This window comes from Ranitomeya imitator, chromosome 4 (assembly GCF_032444005.1).
Source record: "Ranitomeya imitator isolate aRanImi1 chromosome 4, aRanImi1.pri, whole genome shotgun sequence".
Taxonomy (NCBI): domain Eukaryota; kingdom Metazoa; phylum Chordata; class Amphibia; order Anura; family Dendrobatidae; genus Ranitomeya; species Ranitomeya imitator.
The window spans coordinates 670,625,516-670,640,351 of record NC_091285.1 but is presented as its reverse complement, the minus strand read 5'-3'; the positions used below and the strand labels follow the sequence as shown (position 1 = coordinate 670,640,351).

At 39.7% G+C, this 14,836-nt stretch overlaps 1 protein-coding gene across 7 annotated transcripts in view; it reads left to right on the top strand.

The window, feature by feature from the left end:
• CACNA1A (calcium voltage-gated channel subunit alpha1 A) overlaps window positions 1-14,836 on the top strand; it is a 473,240-nt gene that overhangs the window by 182,655 nt on the left and 275,749 nt on the right. The window lies entirely within an intron of this gene.

Here is a 14,836-nt window from a genome sequence, read left to right as displayed (position 1 = left end):
GGAAGATGAAAGTACAAATGGGCAGAGATGGATCTAGGAGAGATCCCTGGATGTGAGGGCGCAGATAGATATAATTAAAAATATTCTGAATGGTAAAGGATGAATGTGAGTGTATGAATGGTCAGAGATGGATGAAGGTGAGGGTATGAATGGTCAGAGATGGATGAAGATGAGGGTATGAATGGTCAGAGATGGATTAAGATGAGGGTATGAATGGTCAGAGATGGATAAAGATGAGGGTATGAATGGTCAGAGATGGATGAAGATGAGGGTATGAATGGTCAGAGATGGATGAAGGTGAGGGTATGAGTGGTCAGAGATGGATTTCAGTAAGGGTATGAATGGTCACAGATGGATGAAGGTGAGGGTATGAGTGGTCAGAGATGGATGACAGTAAGGGTATGTATGGTCAGAAATGGATGAAGGTGAGGGTATGAGCTTTCAGAGGTGAATGTATGTGAGAGCATGAATGGTCAGAGATGGATGATAGTGAGGGTATGAATGGTCAGAGATGGATGAAGGTGAGAGTATGAATGGTCAGAGATGGATGACAGTAAGGGTATGAATGGTCACAGATGGATGAAGGTGAGGGTATGAGCTTTCAGAGGTGAATGTATGTGAGAGCATGAATGGTCAGAGATGCATGATAGTGAGGGTATGTATGGTCAGAGATGGATGAAGGTGAGGGTATGAGCTTTCAGAGGTGAATGTATGTGAGAGCATGAATGGTCAGAGATGGATGATAGTGAGGGTATGAATGGTCAGAGATGGATGAAGGTGAGAGTATGAATGGTCAGAGATGGATGACAGTAAAGGTATGAGCGATCAGAGATGAATGTACGTGAGAGTATGAGTGGTCAGACATGGATGAAAGTGAGGGTATGCATGGTCAGAGATGGTTGAAGGCGAGGGTATAAATGGTCAGAGATGGATGTATGAGTGGTCAGAGATGGATGAAGGTGAGGGTTTAAGCATTCAGAGATGAATGTATGTGAGAGTATTAGTGGCCAGAGATGGATGAGTGAAGGTATGAATGGTCAGAGATGGTTGAAGGTGAGGGTATGAATGGTCAGAGATGGATGAAGGTGAGGGTTTAAGCATTCATAGGTGAATGTATGTGAGACTAACAGTGGCCAGAGATGGATGAGCGTGAGGGTATGAATGGTCACAGATGGGGGAAGGTGAGGGCATGAGCATTCCGAGGTGAATGTTTGGGGAAGTATGAGTGGTCAGAGATGGATGATGGTGAGGATATGAATGGTCACAGATATATGTAAGTATCAATGGACAGACATGGATGAAAGTGAGGGTATGAGTGTTCAGAGATGAATGTAGGCGAGAGTATAGCTGGTCAGAGACATATGGTGACGAGGGTATGAGTGTTCAGCAATGGATATATGAAAAACTATGAATGTTCATAAATGTATGTAGGTGAGAGTATGAGTGTTGAGAGATGAATGTAAGTTAGAAAATAACTGGGCAAGGATTAATAACATTGAGGGTGTGAATGGTCAGAGATGGATGTAGGTGAAAGTATGAATGTTCAGAGATGTATGATGTTGAGGGTATGAGTGATCAGAGATGGATGTAGGTGTGAATTTGAATGAACAAAAATAAATTAAATTGAAGGAATGAATGGTCAGAGATGGATGTGGGGTTAACAATGGACAGAGATGGATGAAGGTGAGGGTATGAGTGTTCAGATATGAATGTAGGCGAGAGTATGGATTGTAGGAGACAGATGTTGGTGAGGGTATAAGTGTTCAATGATGGATATAGGTGAAAGTATTAATGTTCATAGATGTATGAAGGTGAGAGTATGAATGGTCAGAGATGTATGACAATGAGGGTATCAGTGTTCAGAGATGGATGTAGTTGAGAATATGAATGGACAAAGATTGATGAAGTTTAAGGTATGAACAGTCAGAAATGGTTGTTGGTGAGGGTACAAATGGTCAGAGATGTATGTAGGTGGTAGTATGTATGTTCAGCAATGTATGTAGGTGAGAGTATAAATGGTCACAGATGGATGTAGGTGAGAGTATAAGTGTTCAGAGATGGATGTAGGTGAGAGTATAAGTGTTCAGAGATGGATGTAGGTGAGATAGTGTGCACATAGCAAGAACTACAAATCTATAAAGATCTCCAAAGAATGGACTTGGTGGCTTCTGAATATGTTCCCTGCCCTAATGAATTCTCATTAGTCTTTCTTCAAGCTAGCCCTAAAAACAGATAATCACTGATAATGCTGCTGCGTATATCTTTCTATATCTCTGTATTATATATGTGTCTATGTATCTGTATTATATATCTGTCTGTGTCTGTATTATATATCTGTCTATGTATCTGTATTATATATCTGTCTATATCTCTGTATTATATATCTGTCTATATCTCTGTATTATACGTATATCTGTCTATATCTCTGTATTACCGTATATATCTGTCTATATATCTGTCCATGTATCTGTATTATATATCTGTCTATGTATCTGTATTATATATCTGTCTGTGTCTGTATTATATATCTGTCTATGTATCTGTATTATATATCTGTCTATATCTCTGTATTATATATCTGTCTATATCTCTGTATTATATATATCTGTCTATATCTCTGTATTACCGTATATATCTGTCTATATATCTGTCCATGTATCTGTATTATATATCTATGTATCTGTATTATATATCTGTCTATGTATCTGTATTGTATATCTGTCTATATATCTGTCTATGTCTCTGTATTATATATCTGTCTATGTCTCTGTATTATATACTGTATCTGTCTATGTATTATATATCTGTCTATGTATCTGTATTATATATCTGTCTATATCTCTGTATTATATATCTGTCTATGTCTCTGTATTATATATCTGTCTATGTATCTGCATTATATATCTGTCTATGACTCTGTATTATATCTGTCTATATCTCTGTATTATATATCTGTCTATGTCTCTGTATTATATATCTGTCTATGTGTCTGTATTATATCTGTCTATATATCTGTATTATATATCTGTCTATGTATCTGTATTATATATCTATGTCTCTGTATTATATATCTATCTATGTGTCTGTATTACATATCTGTCTATGTATCTGTATTATATATCTGTCTGTATTATATATCTGTCTATGTATCTGTATTATATATCTATGTCTCTGTATTATATATCTATCTATGTGTCTGTATTATATATCTGCCTATGTGTCTGTATTATATCTGTCTATATCTCTGTATTATACAGTGGGGCAAAAAAGTATTTAGTCAGTCAGCAATAGTGCAAGTTCCACCACTTAAAAAGATGAGAGGCGTCTGTAATTTACATCATAGGTAGACCTCAACTATGGGAGACAAACTGAGAAAAAAAAAATCCAGAAAATCACATTGTCTGTTTTTTTAACATTTTATTTGCATATTATGGTGGAAAATAAGTATTTGGTCAGAAACAAAATTTCATCTCAATACTTTGTAATATATCCTTTGTTGGCAATGACAGAGGTCAAACGTTTTTTGTAAGTCTTCACAAGGTTGCCACACACTGTTGTTGGTATGTTGGCCCATTCCTCCATGCAGATCTCCTCTAGAGCAGTGATGTTTTTGGCTTTTCGCTTGGCAACACGGACTTTCAACTCCCTCCAAAGGTTTTCTATAGGGTTGAGATCTGGAGACTGGCTAGGCCACTCCAGGACCTTGAAATGTTTCTTACGAAGCCATTCCTTCGTTGCCCTGGCGGTGTGCTTTGGATCATTGTCATGTTGAAAGACCCAGCCACGTTTCATCTTCAATGCCCTTGCTGATGGAAGGAGGTTTGCACTCAAAATCTCACGATACATGGCCCCATTCATTCTTTCATGTACCCGGATCAGTCGTCCTGGCCCCTTTGCAGAGAAACAGCCCCAAAGCATGATGTTTCCACCACAATGCTTTACAGTAGGTATGGTGTTTGATGGATTCAACTCAGTATTCTTTTTCCTCCAAACACGACAAGTTGTTTCTACCAAACAGTTCCAGTTTGGTTTCATCAGACCATAGGACATTCTCCCAAAACTCCTCTGGATCATCCAAATGCTCTCTAGCAAACTTCAGACGTGCCCGGACGTGTACTGGCTTAAGCAGTGGGACACGTCTGGCACTGCAGGATCTGAGTCCATGGTGGCGTAGTGTGTTACTTATGGTAGGCCTTGTTACATTGGTCCCAGCTCTCTGCAGTTCATTCACTAGGTCCCCCCGCGTGGTTCTGGGATTTTTGCTCACCGTTCTTGTGATCATTCTGACCCCATGGGGTGGGATTTTGCGTGGAGCCCCAGATTGAGGGAGATTATCAGTGGTCTTGTATGTCTTCCATTTTCTAATTATTGCTCCCACTGTTGATTTCTTCACTCCAAGCTGGTTGGCTATTGCAGATTCAGTCTTCCCAGCCTGGTGCAGGGCTACAATTTTGTTTCTGGTGTCCTTTGACAGCTCTTTGGTCTTCACCATGGTGGAGTTTGGAGTCAGACTGTTTGAGGGTGTGCACAGGTGTCTTTTTATACTGATAACAAGTTTAAACAGGTGCCATTACTACAGGTAATGAGTGGAGGAAAGAGGAGACTCTTAAAGAAGAAGTTACAGGTCTGTGAGAGCCAGAAATCTTGATTGTTTGTTTCTGACCAAATACTTATTTTCCACCATAATATGCAAATAAAATGTTAAAAAAACAGACAATGTGATTTTCTGGATTTTTTTTTCTCAGTTTGTCTCCCATAGTTGAGGTCTACCTATGATGTAAATTACAGACGCCTCTCATCTTTTTAAGTGGTGGAACTTGCACTATTGCTGACTGACTAAATACTTTTTTGCCCCACTGTATATCTGTCTGTGTCTGTATTATATCTGTCTATATCTCTGTATTATATATCTGTCTATGTATATATCTGTCTATGTCTCTGTGTTATATATCTGTCTATGCCTCTTTATTATATATCTGTATCTGTCTATGTATCTGTATTATATATCTGTCTGTGTCTGTATTATATATCTGTCTGTGTCTGTATTATATATCTGTCTGTGTCTGTATTATATATCTGTCTATGTATCTGTATTATATAACTATGTGTCTGTATTATATATCTGTCTATGTATATGTATTATATATCTGTCTATGTGTCTGTATTATATATCTAATATATAATTGCCTAGAATACTACTTCCTGCAATTTGTGCCAACTTCCTGTCCGGAGCTAATGTCCGGAGATAATGTCCGGAGCTAATGTCCGGAGATAAGTGACGTCAACAGTGTCCAGTGTCTGATTGGTTGCCGCCTGCTGCGAGCGACCAATCAGAAACGTGCCGTACTGTGACACACTCCGCCCGCCATTTTGGTGTGATTTTTGAATTTTTACCTCACAGCAAGTTTCTACTGCGTGGAGGCGGGCCCAGTGACGTTGCTCTTCAAGCTCCTGCCGAATTTCGTCAAAAAAATGATAATACCATTTACCAAAACTATATATATTTAGTTGTGAAGTGGTTCAGTGACATTTTCACACCAATTTTGAACTTTTGTTTGGTGTTTTCTCCATATACTGCCTATTATTCACTGACTGTTATACTGACAGACTGCCGTTTATTAACCTCTTCTTTGCCACATTGGGCATATTGCTCTATTATTTGCCACATAAGGACATTGTCCATTATTGCCCAGCAATTTCTCTGCAATATAAACTGCCTATTTATTAATATCTGCATTCCTGCAAAGAACTATTGCCTATTATTAACTGGCTATTTTCCTACTACCTGACATTGTTCTTAAGCAAAGAACCGTTGTTGTGGCATTTGCCACAACACGCAAAGTTGTCGTCTGATGTCTTTCATCCCTCCCCTCATAAGCATGTTCATGGATCCTGTGTAACTGTACCTTAAATAACAAGAATTGTCAAGAGCTGGTGAGTGCAGCCATTTTTTGTTCTTTCTTACTATTATTTATTAATTGTATTATTTTTACATTTGAATAAATAAAGTATATATGGATTCTAGACTCCCGATTCTTTAGAATCGGGCTGCCATCTAGTCTGTCTATATCTCTGTATTATATATCGGTCTATGTATCTGTATTATATATCTGTCTATGTATCTGTATTATATATCTGTCTATGTGTCTTTATTATATATCTGTCTATGTGTCTGTATTATATATCTGTCTATGTATATCTAATATATAATTGCCTAGAATACTACTTCCTGCAATTTGTGCCAACTTCCGTGGCTTTGTCCGGAGCTAATGTCCGGAGCTAATGTCCTGAGCTAATGTCCGGAGCTAATGTCCTGAGCTAATGTCCTGAGCTAATGTCCGGAGCTAATGTCCGGAGATTAATTGCCTAGAATACTACTTCCTGCAATTTGTGCCAACTTCCGTGGCTTTGTCCGGAGCTAATGTCCGGAGCTAATGTCCGGAGCTAATGTGCGGAGATAATGTCCGGAGATAAGTGACGTCAACAGTGTCCAGTGTCTGATTGGTTGCCGCCTGCTGCGAGCGACCAATCAGAAACGTGCCGTACTGTGACACACTCCGCCCGCCATTTTGGTGTGATTTTTGAATTTTTACCTCACAGCAAGTTTCTACTGCGTGGAGGCGGGCCCAGTGACGTTGCTCTTCAAGCTCCTGCCGAATTTCAAGTATATATGGATTCTAGACTCCCGATTCTTTAGAATCGGGCTGCCATCTAGTGTATTATATATCTGTCTATGTATCTGTATTATATATCTGTCTCTGTGTCTGTATTATATATCTGTCTATGTGTCTGTATTATATGTCTGTCTATGTCTCTGTATTATATATCTGTCTATGTATCTGTATTATATATCTGTCTATTTATCTGTATTATATAACTATGTGTCTGTATTATATATCTGTCTATGTATATGTATTATATATCTGTCTATGTATCTGTATTATATATCTGTCTATGTGTCTGTATTACATATCTGTCTATGTGTCTGTATTATATATCTGTCTATGTATATGTATTATATATCTGTCTATGTATCTGTATTATATATCTGTCTCTGTGTCTGTATTATATATCTGTCTATGTGTCTGTATTATATATCTGTCTATGTCTCTGTATTATATATCTGTCTATGTATATGTACTGGGGCCTACGTTACTTACCTACTGTGCGCATGCGCCGACCACGTCATTCCTTGCCGCTGTTACTTTCGGTTTCTCTTTGTTACGCCGCTCACCCGTCCAGGTCCGGTCTCGACAGGATAACATCAGGTGCCGCATATCAAATTTATTGTTTGTCTTTGTTCATTGGTCATGACCGCCATATAACCAAGATCTGGCCAGTACCCAACCACCCCTGGACGAAGCATTTCATTGCGAAACGCGCGTCGGGTGTGGTGGGTCCCTGGGTTCCTCCTCTAGATAACTATGCCTTATATCACTTTATATATCTGTCTATGTGTTTGTATTATATATCTGTCTATGTATATGTATTATATATCTGTCTATGTATCTGTATTATATATCTGTCTATGTCTCTGTAGACGATGTGTCACACTGTGGGTCATATGTCGTCCAGATATCACTCAGGGCTACAACTAACTTCCTCCACTGGATACGTGATAGTACGTCTTACAGATGCTATTACTTATATCACAAAGGGGAATAAAGGACAGAAAATGGACTAATACCTGGAATATCAACTACTGCTTTCATGCAAATGTAACCAAAACTCGGAGAGATACAGTTACAAAAATTAGCATGTGCTGGGACGTTGGGGCCTTAAAGACAGAGAAGAGTGATAAGATGTTACTACTGCCATTGATTTTCTATGTACTGTAAGCTAATGCCTCTGTGAATGACTGTGACTCGGACAGAGTAATGGTCTCCTCTTTGCTCAAGGGCAGCATGATGATAGAAAGGGAAATGGTTTTCCCCTCCCCCTCCTTCCCATTGTCTGACAGGAGAGTTGCTCTCTTTCTTAGGATGCTTTCTCTTGCCAGTTATATTTTTAGCATCAAGAAACAGGCACAGGAACCTTTCAGCGCACACATAGATAAGTGCGCCACCCCCATCTCCCTGCAGGGACATGAACAGGGAGGGGGTGACCCCCCCACCGCTAGGAACCCGCAGAATGTCATGTGTGCTGCAATACAGCCACCAAGTTATGGAGTATTCTGCTTAACTATCACCAATCTGTTATTACATGACCCCTCATACTATATCTTTCCTGTATCTATCACTAATCAGTTATTACATGACCCCTTATCCTATATCTGTCCTGTATCTATCACTAATCTGTTATTATATGACCCCTCATCCTACATATGTCCTGTGTCTATCACTAATCTGTTATTATTACATGACCCCTTATCCTATCTGTCCTGTATCTATTACTAATCAGTTATTACATGACCCCTCATCCTACGTATGTCCTGTGTCTATCACTAATCTGTTATTATTACATGACCCCTTATCCTACCTGTCCTGTATCTATCACTAATCAGTTAGTACATGACCCCCTCATACTATATCTGTTCTGTATCGATCACTAATCTGTTATTATTACATGACCCCTTATCTTATATCTGTCCTGTATCTATCACTAATCTGTTATTAAATGACCCCTCGTCCTACATCTGTCCTGTATCTATCACTAATCAGTTATTACATGACCCCCTCATACTATATCTGTTCTGTATCGATCACTGATCTGTTATTACATGACCCCTCATTCTATGTCTGTCCTGTATCTATCACTGATCTGTTATTACATGACCCCTCATCTTATATCTGTACTGTATCTATCATTGATCTGTTATTAGATGACTCCTCTTCCTATAATGATATTGTATCTATTATTGATCTGTTATTACATGACCCCCTTATCCTACAACACATTTTTATGACTGATGTATATTACATAATCTATTTACCCAAAGCTATCACTAATTGTTTTTTACATGACTTTTATTCTGTGCAGCAACCTTATTTCTATCACTGATTCAATTTTTAAGGACCTCTCATCATACAAATGTCTTGTATCTAACACTTATTTGTTACTACATAGATACTCATCATATACTGTCCAGTTTATATCCCTAATCCATTAACACATATTCCTTTTTCTCATAACTATCCTATATATCACTTACTGTTTTACAAAACCCTTTTTCCATTAAGCAGCCCAATAACTAACACTGATTTGTTTTTTCTTTGCTATCCTCATCTTATAAGTGTCTTGTGTCTCTATTACTATATGACCGGACATGACATTGCTGTTGAATTATACAACAGCAGCAGGCTTATGCTGGAAGGGACTGTGTTGAGCAGAAAACAGAATGTAGACTGGCTTGCAAAAGTATTCACCCCTTGGCTTTTTACCTATTCTGTTACATTACAACCTGTATTTACATATTTTTGTAATCTGATTTTTGTGTGATGTGTCAGCACTAGTCTTGCTTGCAAAGTGAAGCGAGAAAAAATATAGGCATAAATTAAACTTATTGGATGAAATAACTAAAAATTGTATTCACCCCTTTTGCGATAAAGCCCCTAAAAATTTCTGGTGCAAGCAATTACCTTCATAAGTCACATACTTAGTGATAGGGCATCCACCCGTGTGCAATCTAAATGTCACGTGGTCAGTCAGTGTATACACTTTACCTGCAACACCATTAACAAGAGGCCCCACTAACTAAACACCATGAAGATCAAGGAGATCTCCAAACAAGTCAGGGACAAAGTTGTTGAGAAGAACAAGTCAGGGTGGGGGTATAAAAAAAATATCCCAATCTCTGATGATCTCCCGAAGCACCATCAAATCCATTACCATCAAATGGAAAGAACCTGGCACCACCACAAATCTGCCAAGAGAGGGCGCCGACCATAACTCTCAGCCCGGTGTTGTGAATTCCGCTCTTGGGCTCCCTCCGGTGGTTGTAAGTGGCACTTTTGTGAGTTCTGCTCTTGGGCTCCCTCTTGTGGTTTCTAGTGGTATGGCTGCTCCTTGGAGTTAGCTGTCATCAGCTGCCTCCACTTATTGTCCGCTATTTAAGTCTGGCTCTTTCTTCAGCCTGTGCCACTTGTCAATGTTCCTGGCTGGATTCACATCTCTGCTTGGATTCTCCTGGTTTCCTGACCAGTTCTGCAAAGATAAGTTCTGGCTTTGCTCATTTCAGTCCACATGTTGTGGACTTGTTGTTCTGTGCATTCTATTTTTGTCCAGCTTGTCAGTATAGATTTTTTCTGTTAGCTGGAAGCTCTGGGAAGCAGATTTACCCTCCACACCTTTAGTCAGCTGTGGAGATTTTGTAAACTCTGTGTGGATTGTTTTGTAGTTTTTATACTGACCGCACAGTATCCTTTCCTGTCCTATCTATCAAGCTAGACTGGCCTCCTATGCTAAAATCTGATTTCATTTCTGCGTATGTTATTTTCCCCTCCTCTCACCGTCAATATTTGTGGGGGGCTATCTTTCCTTTGGGGATTTTCTCTGAGGCAAGATAGGTTTCCTGTTTCCATCTTTAGGGGAAGTTAGATCTTAGGCTGTGCTGAGGGGTCTAGGGAGCGTCAGGTACCCCCACCGGCTATTTTTAGTTGCGCTGCTAGGTTCAGGGTTTGCGGTCAGTACAGATACCACCTCCTTCAGAGCTTGTCTCATGTTGTTCCTAAACCACCAGATCATAACAGCCCGGGCAAAGAATGCATTAATCAGAGAGGCAGCACAGAGACCACAGGTAACCCTGAAGGAGCTGCAGAGTTCCCAAGCAGAGACTGGAGTATCTATGCATACGACCATAATAAGCCATACACACCATAGAGGTGGCCTTTGTGGAAGATAGGGCAGAAAAAAAGCCTTTACTTACATCCAAAATTTGTAAGGCTCATTCTGAGTTTGCAAAAAGATATGAGGGAGACTCCACAAATGTATGGATGAATGTGCTGTGGTCAGATGAGACCAAAATTTAACTTTTTAGCGACCAAGGTAAACGCTATGTCCGGTACCAAACCAACACAGCTCATCGCCCCAAGAACACCGTCCCCACAGTGAAACATGGTGGTGGCAGCATCATGCTGTGAGGATGCCTTTCGACAGCTGAGACAGGGAAAATGGTCTGAGTCAAGGGGAAGATGGATTATGTAAAATACCGGAATATTCTTAAGTCTATCAGTGATTTGAGACTGGGACGGAGGTTCACCTTCCTACAAGAAAATGACCCAAATCATACTGCTAAAGCAACACTCGAGTGGTTTAAGGGGAAACGTGTAAATGTTTTGGAGTGGCCTAGTCAATGCCTAGACATTAATTCAATTGAGAATTGGTGGTCAGACATGAAGATTGATTTTCACCAGAGGAAACCATCTAACTTGAAGAAGCTGGAGCAGTTTTGCTGTAAGGAATTGGCAAAAATCCTAGTGGCAAGATATGGAAAGCTCATAGAGACTAATCCAAAGCAAATTGCAGCTGTAATTGCCACAAAAGGAGGATCTACAAAATACTGACTTTAGGGGGTGACTAAAAAAACTGAAATTCCAGGTTTTGAGGTTGCAAAACACGAAAACTGCCAAAAGGGGAGGGTGAATACTTTTGTAAACCACTATATGTTGTTGCACGTTGTTGATGTATGCAGTTCCTCTCTAGACTGTATTGTATGACTCCTGTTTTGTAGTAATGATGTGAATAATGGTTGCAGAATATCACAGGTAAAACAGGTCATTCCCCAATATGTCTTATGATTCTGCTGAAACCTGAAATATTACAATAATTCTTATCCTTTATATACAGTAGATAGTAATTAGGGTTAATCAACCTAAATGAAAACTGTGCTTTCTACATATTTCTTGACTATGGCAGAGTTGAATACAGGTCACTTATAGACTATAAGGCCTCTTTCACACATCCTGATATTTTCGGTACTGGAAAACTCAGGTGCTGTTCCCCGGTGCTGAAGAAGTTCACATCACTGTCCCCTACTTGCACTGCGATCAGCGCTAGAAGGGGACATTCTTGAGAGTTGTATTCAGCTGATAACAGCGAGAGCAGGTAGTGGCTGATCAGAATATTCATCAGCCGCCGCCTGCACTATAAATAAATACATTTAAAATACATTTTAAAAAAATAACATGGGTTCCCCTGTATTTTTGATAACCAGCCAGGCAAAACTGATAGTTGTCGGCGGCAACCCCCATTTGTCAGCTTTAGGAAGGCTGGTTATCAAGAATAGAAGGGTCCCAATGACATATTTATAATTATTTAAATAAATAATTAAAAAAAAACAGCGTGGGGTCCCTCCATTTTTGACAACCAGCCTTGCTAAAGCAGACAGGTGGGAGCTGGTATTCTCAGGCTGGTAAGGAGCCATGGATATTGGCCCCCGCAGTCTAAAAATAGCATCACGCTATTAAATGCGCCAATTCTGGCTCTTAGCCCAGCTCTTCCCACTTGCCCTGTGGCAGTGGCAAGTGGGGTTCATATTTGTGGGGTTGATGTCACCTTTGTCTTGTATTGTCTATATGATGCCTCTCCTTTACTAATCCTATAGTTGTATTGTAAATAAACACAAACAGTATAAAGTCCTTTATTTGTAATTAAAACAAAACACTTTTCCTTTTTTATTTAAAAATAACAAACGCAGTTATACCTAGGTGAGTATAATTGTGTTTGTTATTTCAAATAAAAAAGGAAAAGTGTTTTGTTTTAATTACAAATAAAGGACTTTACACTGTTTGTGTTTATTTACAATACATCTATAGGATTAGTAATGGAGAGGCATCATATAGACAATGCAAGACAAAGGTGACATCAACCCCACAAATATGAACCCCACTTGCCACCGCCACGGGGCAAGTAGGAATAGCCAGGCAAAGCCCCAGAATTGATGCATTTAATAGATGTGCCTTTTCTGGGAGGCAGCGAGCTGCAATTTTTAGGCTGGGGGGGCGCTATATCCATGGCCGCTTACCAGCCTAAGAATACCAGCCCCCAGCTGTCTGCTTTAGCCTGGCTAGTTTTCAAACATAAGGGGGAACCCATGGCGTTTTTTAAAATTGTTTATTTAAATCATTAAAATAACGGCCAGGGACCCCTCTGTTCTTGATAACTAGCCTTGCTGAAGTTAACAGCTGAGGGTTCAGCCCACTGCGGTCAGTTTTGCCTGGCTAGTTATCAAAAATACAGGGGAACACCACGTCATTTACAAAAAAAATTTTTTATTTATTTATAGCACAGGTTGTGGCTGATGAACTCTCTCATCAGCCATCGCCTGCTCTCGCTGTTATCAGCTAAATACAACTCTCAAGAATTTCCCCTGCTAGCGCTGATCGGGAACAACATGAACAGTACTGCTGATTCCCAGACTCTGGTACGTGTCACACCGATGACACACGAATGTGCGGGATGTTTTGCAGACCATGCTGCTGTTAAAAACAGACATGTCAGCATGTTTTCCCCATGTACACACGGTCCATGGAAACACACTGACATGAGCACAGACCCATTCACTTGAGTGGGTCTACATGTGTAAGTGTCTCCGGTACGTGTGAAAACTGTTACAACATGTAGCGGGAACACTGTCGCGTGAAAGAGCCTTAAGGCTGGGTTCACATATTTGTCTTATTGCAATTCTGCTAAGATTTCCCTAAGTTGGGACAAGAAAAACACCTTGTAGTGAAATATGTAAAAAAATATATGTGTGCAGTGAACTATGTATAGGTTTATTGTGTGACTAGTAATAATTGAACATCTGTCCTGAAGGCTGCAGGTCTCACCCAGGTGTTAATATGTATTTTTCTGAGACAGCAGACTTCTGTATCCAGTCTCACCAAGGGGTTGGTCTGGGAACCAAGAAGAAAGGGAACATTTGACACCTCCTAGCTCTTTGAAGAGAGATGTAAATTACAGCCTGACACTATCTATCTGTGGGAAGCTTTACACAAAGAATCTCAGAGAAAATAATATATTCATTGGGAGCGCAGTCATGGTCCAATCAAAGACAAGCAATTAGAATATCAACTTGGGGGGCTGGTCTAGAAATCTGACCTCCAGGGTGACTCTATAAATTTGGCTTGTATACATTCAAAATTGTTCACATGTGAGGGCAGCCAGGGAAACTGATGTGATCCAGTTTATATTCATCCTACCCTCAGGGAGCAGAAGCAGACTACAAGTTAGCTATTTCTGTAAGTTTCTCCTGTTTATTTTATACTATTTTGCATACCTGTATGTGTTTTTATTACCATATTTTTGTATCTTTTTCTTTACTATAAGCACTGTACTTTTTGTATTAAAGCATAAACTTTAACAGTTGAACCTTGTATGTTCTAAAGAATCCATAGCCTAAGGTGTGTGAGCCTTATGAGTGGTAGACAGTATTAGTAATTTCCGGGACTCATCGCCCGTGTATTCGATGAGTGGTGGCAGCGCGTATGAGTGGGTGTGTGGCCTGGGTGGGTGTGTGATTTATGCTCCCATTACAGCATAGGACAGAGGTTGAATGCTGGACTGAGAGGGGAGATAGATTAACCCTTGCAGTCACAACCCCAAGTCACGTGCTGAGAGCAGATACGTGATGAATTAGCGGCAGTGTGGAGAGAGGGATCTGTGACACAACTTTTCTATAAAGTGTAAACCCAGCCTTAAAGGGGTTTTTCAACACTTTAATACATTTTTTTTCTCAACATGAATGTTTTTTTTTTAATAAAGCATAATCACTCTTTGGCAACCTCACAAATTCATAGTTGTCTTCATAGTCTCTGGAAGCAATGACTGCTCTATTGGTAAGTTACTAGGACAGCTGTAGCCTTTGACTGACTGCAACGGTCAGGTAACTAGAAGAAAG